Here is an 11,296-nt window from a genome sequence, read left to right as displayed (position 1 = left end):
TTCTTGGAGCTTAAAGGTTGCCTTTAAACTGGTACTCGCGAATGGTCGTGGCTGGCATTAATGGATTGGTCTTTTAGAGAGAGGGAAGTTCGCTTGATTATTTTCTGTTTTGGATGGAAGCATGAAGAGACATTGGAAGAAAGGGTATTTGTGGCTTTGTTTCCCTGTTGTGGTTTTTTTTAAAGTTTGAATTGCACTTCATTTCCTTTGGGCCAATTAGGCAAATAAACACTTGTCATTAGTGATACTTAACACTGCCCACAATGAAAAACGGCCGCATATATATATGTATATATATATTTTAATTGCATATTACTGCAAATTCTTTGGTTTCTTCTATTTTGCTGTGGTTACATACTATCTGTGCTACACTTAATATATGGGGGAAGAGGCATAATTGCCATTCCTTTTCATCTCAGGAAGTTTAATGTGCAAACTAATGAATTACTATTTACTCCTGAAGGAAGCTGACATTTAGGGCATTTAGTCATCTATAGTAACAAGCAGCAGGAGTGTTACAGAAATCACCGGTTCCAGACCATTGCTCGATATGGAGAAAGCTTTGCGGGTCCCATGGTGGTGTACATCAATGCTGCCTTCTACATCCCTATGAGCTATAATTATCCTCACTTGATATTGGAGGATACTAAAGGGACTTGCTCCAAAGTGACTTTGCAAAAACAGTTTGGGCTTCGTATTGCAGTCAGATAAAGAGTTTTGGTCTTGGGGCAGTGAAGGAGAATCGCTAACAGCACAAGTGCACACACATTTAGAAAGAGGGCCCATTGAGCTAGCAGTGGGCATTACCATTATTTGAGTGAGTTGTGTATCCGTGTCCAGGAATATTTTTTAAGGGGGGTGGGTGACTACCAAAAACCGGAGTAGTCCATCTTAGTCTCTGTAAGTGCACCTTATAGCTAAAAGGCATATGCACTCACCCCTTCGGTTTATTTGTGAAAGAGGGACTTTTTATATTGCCATATGTGGGAGGTCATTATAGTAGCTTTATTTCTGTTCTTACAATATGCCTTTTACATTTGAATGTGTGAACATTTTCTTGGCTCTTTACTAATTCTCAGGGATTAAACATTAAATTTTACTGACGGTAGCAGCAGGTAAATCTCTTAAATTCAAACTTACTCGGGTGTCCTATCCTTTGCCTCCATATTTAAGAAAACAGAAATGCCTTCCAGGGAAATATATAAAACTTAAAATTCCAAATACAACTTTAAAACACCAAATTGTAAATAAACCAAATTTACAAACTAAAAAATTGTGTTTTTTCCTTTGGTTTTTATCCCAAATTTCTTCCCTTCCTAAGTTTGAGGAGTTTTGAATATCTGGGATTGTTTTTTCACTTGCGAAACGAAGTGTGTTATTTACCAAACAAAACCCGGGAGCAGGCTCAGGACATTTAGGTAAGAGCTTATTGAATTGCTTTCCGTTATTTGGGGGAAATGTGATTTGTGTGCAAGCCATTTCTGTAGACTTAACAGGAAATAAGTGTATGGGTAACTTTGGGCTAATTTGTCATCCTTTTATTTGAAGAGAAATTTCCAACCTAATTTCCCCTTTCTTCCCCTCGATTTCAATTTATTGAAATTTTGGCTTGTGTAGCCTTAGATTAAAAAGGAAAAAAGACATCCATCTTATTAGTGTCTACTGCAGATGGCACTCATTTGTCAGAGTTATTAAATATCTACTACCTGCCAGGTACTACTCGGGCACGAAGGGTATATAATATAATGATGAACCAAACAGGCATAGTTTCTGTCCTTAGAGTTTTTAGACTGGTTGGGAGGGTAAGGCATTATACAAGTAATTATATGAACAAATTCACAATAGCAAATCTAATAAGTACTATGAAGGAAAAGTAGGTGGTGCTGAGTGTGTGTGTGTGTGTGTGTGTGTGTGTGTGTGTGTGTGTAATGTGTAATGGAGGGGAGGAGGTTGTATTGCCGAGTGGCTCAGGAATGGCTTCCCTAGGAAATAAATAGCTATTGAGCTGAGGAAGGGAGCATGCACAGAAACCTTGGAGCTAGAGGAAGGAAGGTATGTGTGAGCAATGAAAGGACGTTCTTGTGGCTGGAGCCCACAGGAACCAGGAGAATGAGAGAGGATGGGGTGAAATGAAGCTGGCGAAGTGGTTGGCCCCAGATCATGCCACGCCTTGAAGGTCTTCCTGGATGTGCAAGGGCAGCAACCAAGGGGTTTTAAGGAGGAACATGCCACGAGCAGCTTGGCACCCTGGCTGTCTGTAGTAGAGTGTACAAACAGGGGTAAAAGTAGATGTAAGAGACAGGAGATGAGAACAGACAGCAGAGATGGGGATGTAAGAGAGAGGATGGATTTGAGGTCTCTTGAGGAAGCAGAAATATTCAGGTAGAGATGACAATAGTGTTTCTTGTGAATGAAAAGTAGTTGGTGCTATGTTAGTGTCTAATTGCATCAAAGGAAATTACAGTATCTGATCTTTCAGAGAAAAGAGAATGGTGAAAATTAATGCCTTTATTTGCATTGTATGAAGTACCAGTAAGCTATTTATCTTTTGCTGAAACTTGAAGCCTTGGAGTAAAATCTTATTAATTCAATTAAATCTGTTCAGGACATTTTAGATTTCAAGGGACTGTAAAATAATAATAATAATAATAATAATAATAATAATAATAATAGAGAAGTGGGATTGGGAATTGCGGAAGTCAGCTAAACCAAATTCCCCTCAGTCAGCTATCTTCTTGGTTAGATTTCCCTCCCTCCCTTTTGCCCTTTTTTAAAAAAATTAAACATCTACTCAATAGGGGATTTGGAAAACCAAAACCAAACAAACAAACAAAAGGAAGAGAAGGGGAAGGAGGAGTTTTGCTCTTGGACTTCTTGTCCAATCAGAAAGATAAGATTAGACAGAAAGCATTAAACAATCTGAGAACAATAAAAGGCAAAATTCCATGCATGTGAAGGTAATCTGTGCTGTTATTAGGTAAGAACAGCTTCAGGGAGGGAGGTCTCTAGGCAAGTCTTGCTGGATTGCAGACGGATAGAAAGGTGTATTGTAGAAGAGAATTGCTTTAATTGAGGCATGTCATGTATCATTCATTCATCTGCTCGATCACCCAATACTAATTGAGCATCTATATGCAGGACTCCTGGCATAATGCACGGGGTGGCAAAGAGGCTGAGGTTTTTGCAGAGGAGAGGATAATTCCTTTGGGAAGGGGAAGCCTTGTTGCCTAGTGCAGTGGTCGGCAAACTGCGGCTCGAGAGCCACATGCGGCTCTTTGGCTCCTTGAGTGTGGCTCTTCAAAATACCACAGACTGGGTGAGTCTATTTTGAAGCAGTGGCATTAGAAGAAGTTTTTAAAAAATTTGGCTCTCAAAAGAAATTTCAACCCTTGTACTGTTGATGTTTGGCTCTGTTGACTAATGAGTTTGCTGACCACTGGGCTAGTGGATTCCTCAAATGTGCCCTGTTCTCAAGGCACAGGTGCTCTCTGTCTTCCCCAATCTCAGCCGCATCCTGTGGGACTCAGTGCAGACGTGGCCCATGTCACTTCCTCTGCAAAGCCCCTCCCTTACCTAAGGCTGGGCCAAAGCTAACACTGGCGCTTTATATTAGCATCTGGGAGGAATTTTTGCTCACTAGAAGCTGAGTGGAACTGAGAGTTGAGGGAAGCAGTGGAATCCTTTCCCGGGCTTCTCTCCATCTTCCCCTCTGAGCCTAGGCTGCAAGCAAAGTATGTGTGGAGTCCGGAGATAACATTTTAGTGAGAGAGGTAGATCTTAAACAGATCATCTCAACAGTGTTAGTTATAAGTTATGAGATGTGCCATGAAGGAGAAGTAGCCAGGTTTTGTGAGAAAGGAGAATAGACAGGAGGTCAGCGAAGGCCCCTATGGGATGGGAGCATGTTTGATGCATTCTGAAGGGAGAGGCAGCTCAGCCGCCCAGGGAAGAGCAATCCAGGACGGAAAGAAGGCAGGCCCTGTGCCTGGCATCTGGTGAGCTGAGGGGAGAGGAAAGCAGAGCCAGCCCGTGGAGAGGCTGTGTGTGTGTGTGTGTGTGTGTGTGTGTGTGTGTGTGTCCCACCCCCCACACCTTGAGGAATTGGGAATTTGTTCTTATTATACCAGGAAGCCCTTGAAGCTTTCAAAGAAGATCTTTAAAAAGTCATTTTCCCCCACTCCCCCTTTTTGGAGCCACATAGAAATGGTGAGGCTCCATGAGACTGAGGAGGCCTAACCACGGGAAGGTGGGGGAGATAACTTGATGGATTTAGTAATGGTCCCAGGTCCAGGGGTCTGCTTAGGAAGTGAGGGGAGGTGTGGGGAAGACCATGCAGGATTCTGAAGATATCGTTGTGGTGGTATGTTATAACTAGAGTGGCACAGGTAGAAAAAAAACAAAACTGTTAAATGTGACTATATAAAATTACAAACAAGGCTTAAAGGTTTTTAACTGACAAATTTGAGAGGTCTGTTTGCCTACAACATCTCAAGATTCACAGGCTCAATTAATCTATTAAGCATTTTTCTTTTTATTATTTTTTTAAAAAAATATGTTTGTTTGTTTTTTAAATTGATTTGAGAGAGAGAGAGGAAGGAAGAAGGAGAAAGAGATGAGAGAGAAATACCCATTGGCTGCCTCCTGCATCTCCCCTGACCCCCACTGGAGATGGAGCCTGAAATCCAGGCGTGTGCCCTGACCAGGGAATGGAGCCTGCAGCCTTTCGGTGCCTGGGTCAATGCTCAACCCCTGAGCCACACTGGCCAGGCTAAGGGCTTTTTAAATCAGTAGGAAAACATTTTAAAAAAATGAAAAAATGGACACTCCATTAAAAACAAAAACAAAACATGTGGCATATTTAAATAATTTATGTGAGAAACATAAATCAACTCCCTGAAAGAAAACATTTAAAATTGTGAATCAAAGTCATGCAAATTAAAGCAATGAGTTTATTTTAACCCATGAATGAAACACTGCTGCTCCGTGCTAGCAGGGTGTGGGGTGGCACAAAAGGCTCATTAGCTGCTGCTGGGGTGGAAATTAGCAGAACCTCTATGAAGGGCAGCCTGGCCTTTTGACTAAGAGCTGGCAATCTGACTAAGAGCTTTAGAAATGCTCCTTTTATTTTCCTTTGCTTGATAGTTCTACTTCCAGGACTCTATCTCAGAATAACCCAAGATGTAAACAAGTATTTATGTACAAGAATAATCATAATCATAATCATAATCATAGCAAGCATGAATAGAAAAAAAAATTGTAGCTACCAATAGAGGATTAGGTAATATATTATGATAATTTTATGTTTTGCGGTACAAAATGTTCACAGAATAATTTTCAGGGAAATAAAACTCCCTCTACCCCAAACAAAATAGGAAAGAGAACGAAATGTCCTCCCTTCAAAACAGACTGAGGCAGAGCGATGGCATAGGAAACACTATCAGAAAACAGGCCAATGTGTGAATAGGGAGCCGAACTTAATTTTAATTCTCTGTGGCAGTTTTTCATCAATTTTCACAATGAGCATTCACATTTTAATAATATTTTTAATACCCAGTACATTATTAAGAAGAAAAGTATTTGGAAGGGAAGCAGTAAAAGGACAAGAAGACTCTGTGGACCAAGTGAGCAGAGGACTTTCATGTTGGGGAATTCACTTCCTGTCTCATTGACCTATTGTTGAACCATTTTTGCTTCTACCACTTGCTGTGCTCTTTCTCATCTCCAGTTTCCACTACCCAGACTGTGGCTTTCCTCCTCTTCCTCCTGGGCAATTCCCACTGTCCAAGGTCTTGGGTAGTCAGTGCTTCCTCGGTCCTTCTGGTCTCCCACCTCATGCAGTCTTCCTCAGGCTAGCAAAGATGCTCCAGTGGAGGTCTCCCATAATGACCCCAAAACCTTAAACTTCACTGTCAGGACTGGTTTGATTATTAGCTTTTGTGTACACTGGGAGCATTAAATAATGCTTGGCACACAGTAAGTACTCCACAAATATTTGCTGTTATCACTAAGGCCTATTTATGTTTTATTTTATTTTATTTTATTTTATTTTATTTTATTTTATTTTATTTTATTTTATTTTATTTTATTTTGTTCTTTGAGAGTATTATAGATGCCCTCCCCCCGCATTACCCCCTTCACCTAGATCCCACCCTACCCCAGGACTTTGCCACATTATTGTCTGTATTCATGGGTAATATAAACTCCTTGGTTAATCTCTTCCTGCCTCACCTTCCCTCTGAGATTCGTCAGTCTGTTCCATGTTTTCATGCCTCTGGTTCTATTTTATTCGTCGGTTTATTTTGTTCACTAGATTCCTTGTTTGTTTATTTTGATTTTTAGCTTCAATTGTTGATAGGCAATAAGTAATTTTTGCCATTTTATTGTTCATATTTTTTTTATCGTTCTTTGTCTTCTTCTTAAGGAAGACCCTATAACATTTCTTATAATCCTGATAAGAAATGGTAGGAATGAACTCCTTTAGCTTTTCTTTATCTGGAAAACTCTTTATCTGACCTTCATTTCTAAATGATGGCTTTCTGGGTAGAGTAATTTTGGTTGTAGGTCCCTGCTTCTCATCATGTTGAATATTTCTTGCCATTCTCTTCTGGCCTACAAAGTTTCTATTGAGAAATCAGCTGATGATTGTATAGGCACTCTCTTATAGGTATCTAACTGCTTTTCTCTTAATTCTTCTAAGATTCACTTTGTTTTTAACCTTTGGCATTTTAATTGTTATGTGTCTTGATGTGGGTCTCTTTGGGTTCCTCTTGTTTGGGGTTCTCTGTGCCTCTTGGACTTGTATATATTTCCTTCACCAGGTAAGGGAAGTTTTCTGTCATTATTTTTTTGAACAGGTTTTTTATTTCTTGCTCCCTCTCTTCTCCTTCCAATACCATTATGATGTAAATGTTGATTTGCTTGAAATTGTCTCAGAGGATCCTAGCATTATGTTCATATTTTTTAATTCTTTTTTCTTGTTGCTGCTCTGATTGCTTTTGCTTCACTATATTCCAAATTGCTGATTTGAAATTCTCTATTCTACTATTGATATTCTGTAAATTATTATTCATTTCAGTTAGTGTATGCATTATTTCTGGTTGGTCCTTTTTCATGTCATTGATGTTCTCTCTGAGTGCCTTGAAGTTGTCACTAAGTTCCTTGAAGCTCTCATTAAGTTTCTGGAGCATTTTTATTACCATTGTTTTGAACTATGTATCTGATAGGTTGCTCGCTTCCATTTAATTTAGTGCTTTTTCTGGAGGTTTCTTTTGTGACATGTTTCTTGTCTCTGAATTTCAGCTGCTCCCCTGTGTTTGTTTCTATGTATTGGATAGAGTTGCTATGTCTCCTGGAATTGGTAGATTGGCCTTATGTAGGAGGTGTGCTGTAGGGCCCAGTGGCTCAGCTTCCACAGTCAACTGAGCTGGGCACTCTAGCTGTGCCTCTGTGTTAGCTGTGTGAGCTGTCCTTTTGTAGTTGAGCCTTGATTGCTGTTGGCATCACTGGGAGGGATTCACCTCCCAAGCCAATCAGCTGTGCATACCAGCTGCAATTACAGCAGAAGAGCTGCTGTACAGGAGACCCCCTGTGGAGCAGGACTTGCTTTATTGGGGCTTTGGTGCTCCCCAAGTCTGCCCCTTGAGTGTGTTGCTCACTCATGGATGTAGTGTGGTTGTAATCTGGAGTGGTCTGAGGCTGACCTCTGGGTGCCTTGGCTCCAGGGCCTCCCAGAAGGTGCAAAGTCAGTTACTATTTGTGCCCTGCCTGGGGCCACCCAACAGGAGCTACAGAGCGATATGCAGGTAGCTGTTATATGTCTTGGGTTTGTGAACCAATGCAGGCTGCTGCTAGTGCTAGATCTAGGCCTTTTATTGAGAGGTATGGGGCACACTGAGGCCAGCTGCTGCTTGTTTGAGAGATTTTAGAAAAGTCTGAAGCCTGAGCCAGGACAGGCTATTTATATAGAAAGACCCCTGTAAACAGCTTGGGTGGTGTATGATGACTGCGAGTGGGTTCAACCTATCTATGTTTGAAGGAAGTGAGGAAGAGGTTGGTAGAGAGAGAAACATTAGAAATGTTATATGCCAGGAAGACAGCTAGGTATCATTTCTAAAGCCAACCCAGAATGCTTGACAGTGGCTACCTGGAACCCTGTCTTGGGTTTATGAAGTTTCTTCTTGGTTCAGTAGGAAATAATGCTACAATTAATTCGAAATGTCTGTCATGGGCATAGGAAGGGAGAGTTATTGGTTGCATAGACTTTCCTGTATTCCAGTGTGCATTGCTTCTGCAAGGACATTGTGTTCAGGATATGACTGAGACTAGATATTAGTTAACATATTAGGTGTTTAGTGTTTTGTTTTTAGGAACCATCATAATAAGAACAGTATAAATGCTGTTCACAGCTTATGATTTTGTTCTTTAATAAGACATGAGTGTGTGTGTGTGTGTGTGTGTGTGTGTGTGTGATGGAAGGACAGAAAGTATTCCTTTGTCATCTTACTCTCCTTTCTTTTACACTTTCCTTGCTTGATCCATTAGGGTGTTATCAGAATGGTAGCTAATTCTGGCTAAAAATAAAATCATTAACAAGCTCCTGCCTGACAGTAAGAGGTGGTCTAGTACAGATGACAAGGTGGGGGGAAGCTACAGTTGTTTTCTTTCTGCAGATACTTGCTGTGTCCTTTTAGGCTTCAAATCTGCAGATCTCTTACTCCCCGGGCTAATTATTTCCCCTTGAGAACAGTAAGGCCTTTTATCAAGATGGTCTCATTCCTGTGTATTCTGACACACAAATGATGAATAATGGGTCTGATTAACCCGGTGACCTTCATGAATGATAAAAGGGAAATATAGAGATGCAAGCTTTTGCCTGCTCTGGGAATCAGCTGCCCTGCACTTTTCAGAGGCATACTCCTTTACAACAACTAGTGCTGTGCTTATTTCTTGGCTCTTTCATGCATCAGACTATCATAAAATGTGGATTTTAAGACCCAGTACACGGGTCCTTTCCCAGGAGCTGCTAGTGCAAACCATTTAACAGTGTTCAGATTAACCTCGAGGCACCTGCGAGTTCCCACAGTGTTGCAGCTGTTACAGCTGCAAGGTTTGGAGGGCCTGCCACCACTGCCACTTGAACCTTTTACTCTGCGTAAGTGGCACACATTGATCTTCCCCTGAAACGGTGCCAGAGAGGAAGGAAGGCTGGTTCTCTGTTTGGAAGTGGTCCAAGCATCCATTACAACCACTTGCGGGTGGGGAGTAAGGGGAAGGCCAAGGAGTCACTGTCCCCTGCAGTCTTTCCTCTCCCTGGCCCTATCTGTGGTCCGGCTCTCACTGTTCCCTCATTTGACCTCTGAGCAAGCATATCATGATGGTGAGTCTGCAATGCAAAGTAAAGCAACATGGCAGGCAGAATAATGGCTCTACAGAACATATGCATGTCCTCATTCCCAAAACCTGTGACTGTGTAACATCACATGGCTTGTGTTTCCCCCCTAAAATTCATATGTTGAAGCTTGTGGTGTTGTGCTATAATAAGAAATATATACTTGGTACTTGTCCCTGGTTACTGGCTCAGAGCTCCTAAAACTCTTGTAGTTTCCTGAGTGATAGGGGTGATAGTAAAATCTTTTGTAAATACTTTGTCTTATTCTAAGGTGACCAGACGTTTCGCTTTTGGTGGGACAGTCCCGATTTTTAACAATTTGTCCCACATCCCAAGGCATTTTAGGTAAATCCCGATGTAAGAGCTTTATTTTTATTTAATTTTTTTTTTTTTTTAAATGAAACAAGTCTTGCCAAGACCGGTTTGGCTCAGTGGATAGAGCATTGGCCTGCAGACTGAAAGGTCCCAGGTTCGATTCCGGTCAAGGGCATGTACCTTGGTTGCGGGCACATCCCCAGTAGGGGGTGTGCAAGAGGCAGCTGATTGATGATTCTCTCTCATCGATGTTTCTAACTCTCTATCCCTCTCTCTTCCTCTCTGTAAAAAATCAATAAAATATATTAAAAGTAAATAAATAAATGAAACAAGTCTTTATTAATAATATTGGAACAAATACACTAACAATTCATTAATTATATAACATTTTACAATTTTGAAAGAACTTACACATCAATTAACCCTCATTAAAAGCATCCCTGTGAGGTAAGCAGGGTCAGTGTTATTTTCCTATTACTAGTGAGGAGAACAAGGCTCAGAGGTAAAATAAGGTCACACAGTTGGTAAAGGATGGAGCCAGGACTAAAACTTAGGCCTTTTGACATACTGCCTCCCTGAGAACACTCAAGAAATGACTTCTTATGCTATATATAAAATGAACATTTCTCTCCTATGATCTTTATCAGATCTGCTTTTATAAGTTTGATACCACCTTTTCCTAACATCCAAAAACATTCAAATAAGACATTTCTTCCCTGTTACTGGAGTAATTGTCTATCAAATGGTATGTAAGAGCTTTAAAGACCCTTGGCATCCCTATAGTGATAAGAATGTCTTTTTGTATGCTAATGAGATGGCTGAGGTAGTGTCAGGATAGAGGCTGGAAAGACCAAGGCATGGACTTCCAGCTGTTACCCCTGACCTCAGGGGAGGGGAGAGTGGTTTAAGATTGAGTTAGTAATCAATCACACCTACATGATGAAATCTCTATTAGAATCCCTAAACCACAGAGTTCAGTGAGCTTCTGGGCCAGTGACTATGTCCACATACAGAAAGCTTGGTATATCCTAACTCCACAGGAACACAGCTTCTGCTCTTGGGACCTTTCTGGACCTCACCTTTGTAACTCGTCATCTGGCTGTTCATTTGTATCCTTTACAATCTATACTAATAAAAGGGTAATATGCTAATGTTCCTGATGTCCTTCCAGACAAAGCCATTGGGGCCAAGGCAGAGGCCGTTAGGGAGTGATAAGGCAGGCAGGCGAGCAGTTAGGAGCCAGATTGTGAGAGGGATCAGGTCTAAACCTGCAATCAGACATCCCCTGAGAGGTCCTGGATTGGAGAGGGCGCAGGCTGGGCTGAGGGACCCATCCCTCATACATGGACTTTGTGCACCAGGTCTCTATTATTCTTTATAATAAAATTATACATTTAAGTAAAGTGTTTCTTTGAGTTCTGTAAGCCTATATAACTAATTATTGAATCTGAGGAGGAGATTGTGGGAACCCCTGGTTAGTCAGAAGTACAGGTGACAACATGGGACTTCTGACTGGTATCTGAAATGGGAGTGGTCTAGTGGGACTCAGCCCTTATAACCAGAATGACTTACACAAAGTCTAGTAGTTGGAAT

The sequence above is a fragment of the Pipistrellus hanaki genome (genome assembly GCF_964339955.1).
Source record: "Pipistrellus hanaki genome assembly, chromosome: 3".
Classification (NCBI taxonomy): Eukaryota; Metazoa; Chordata; class Mammalia; order Chiroptera; family Vespertilionidae; genus Pipistrellus; species Pipistrellus hanaki.
The sequence above is the reverse complement of the archived record's forward strand: the minus strand, read 5'-3'. Positions refer to the sequence as shown.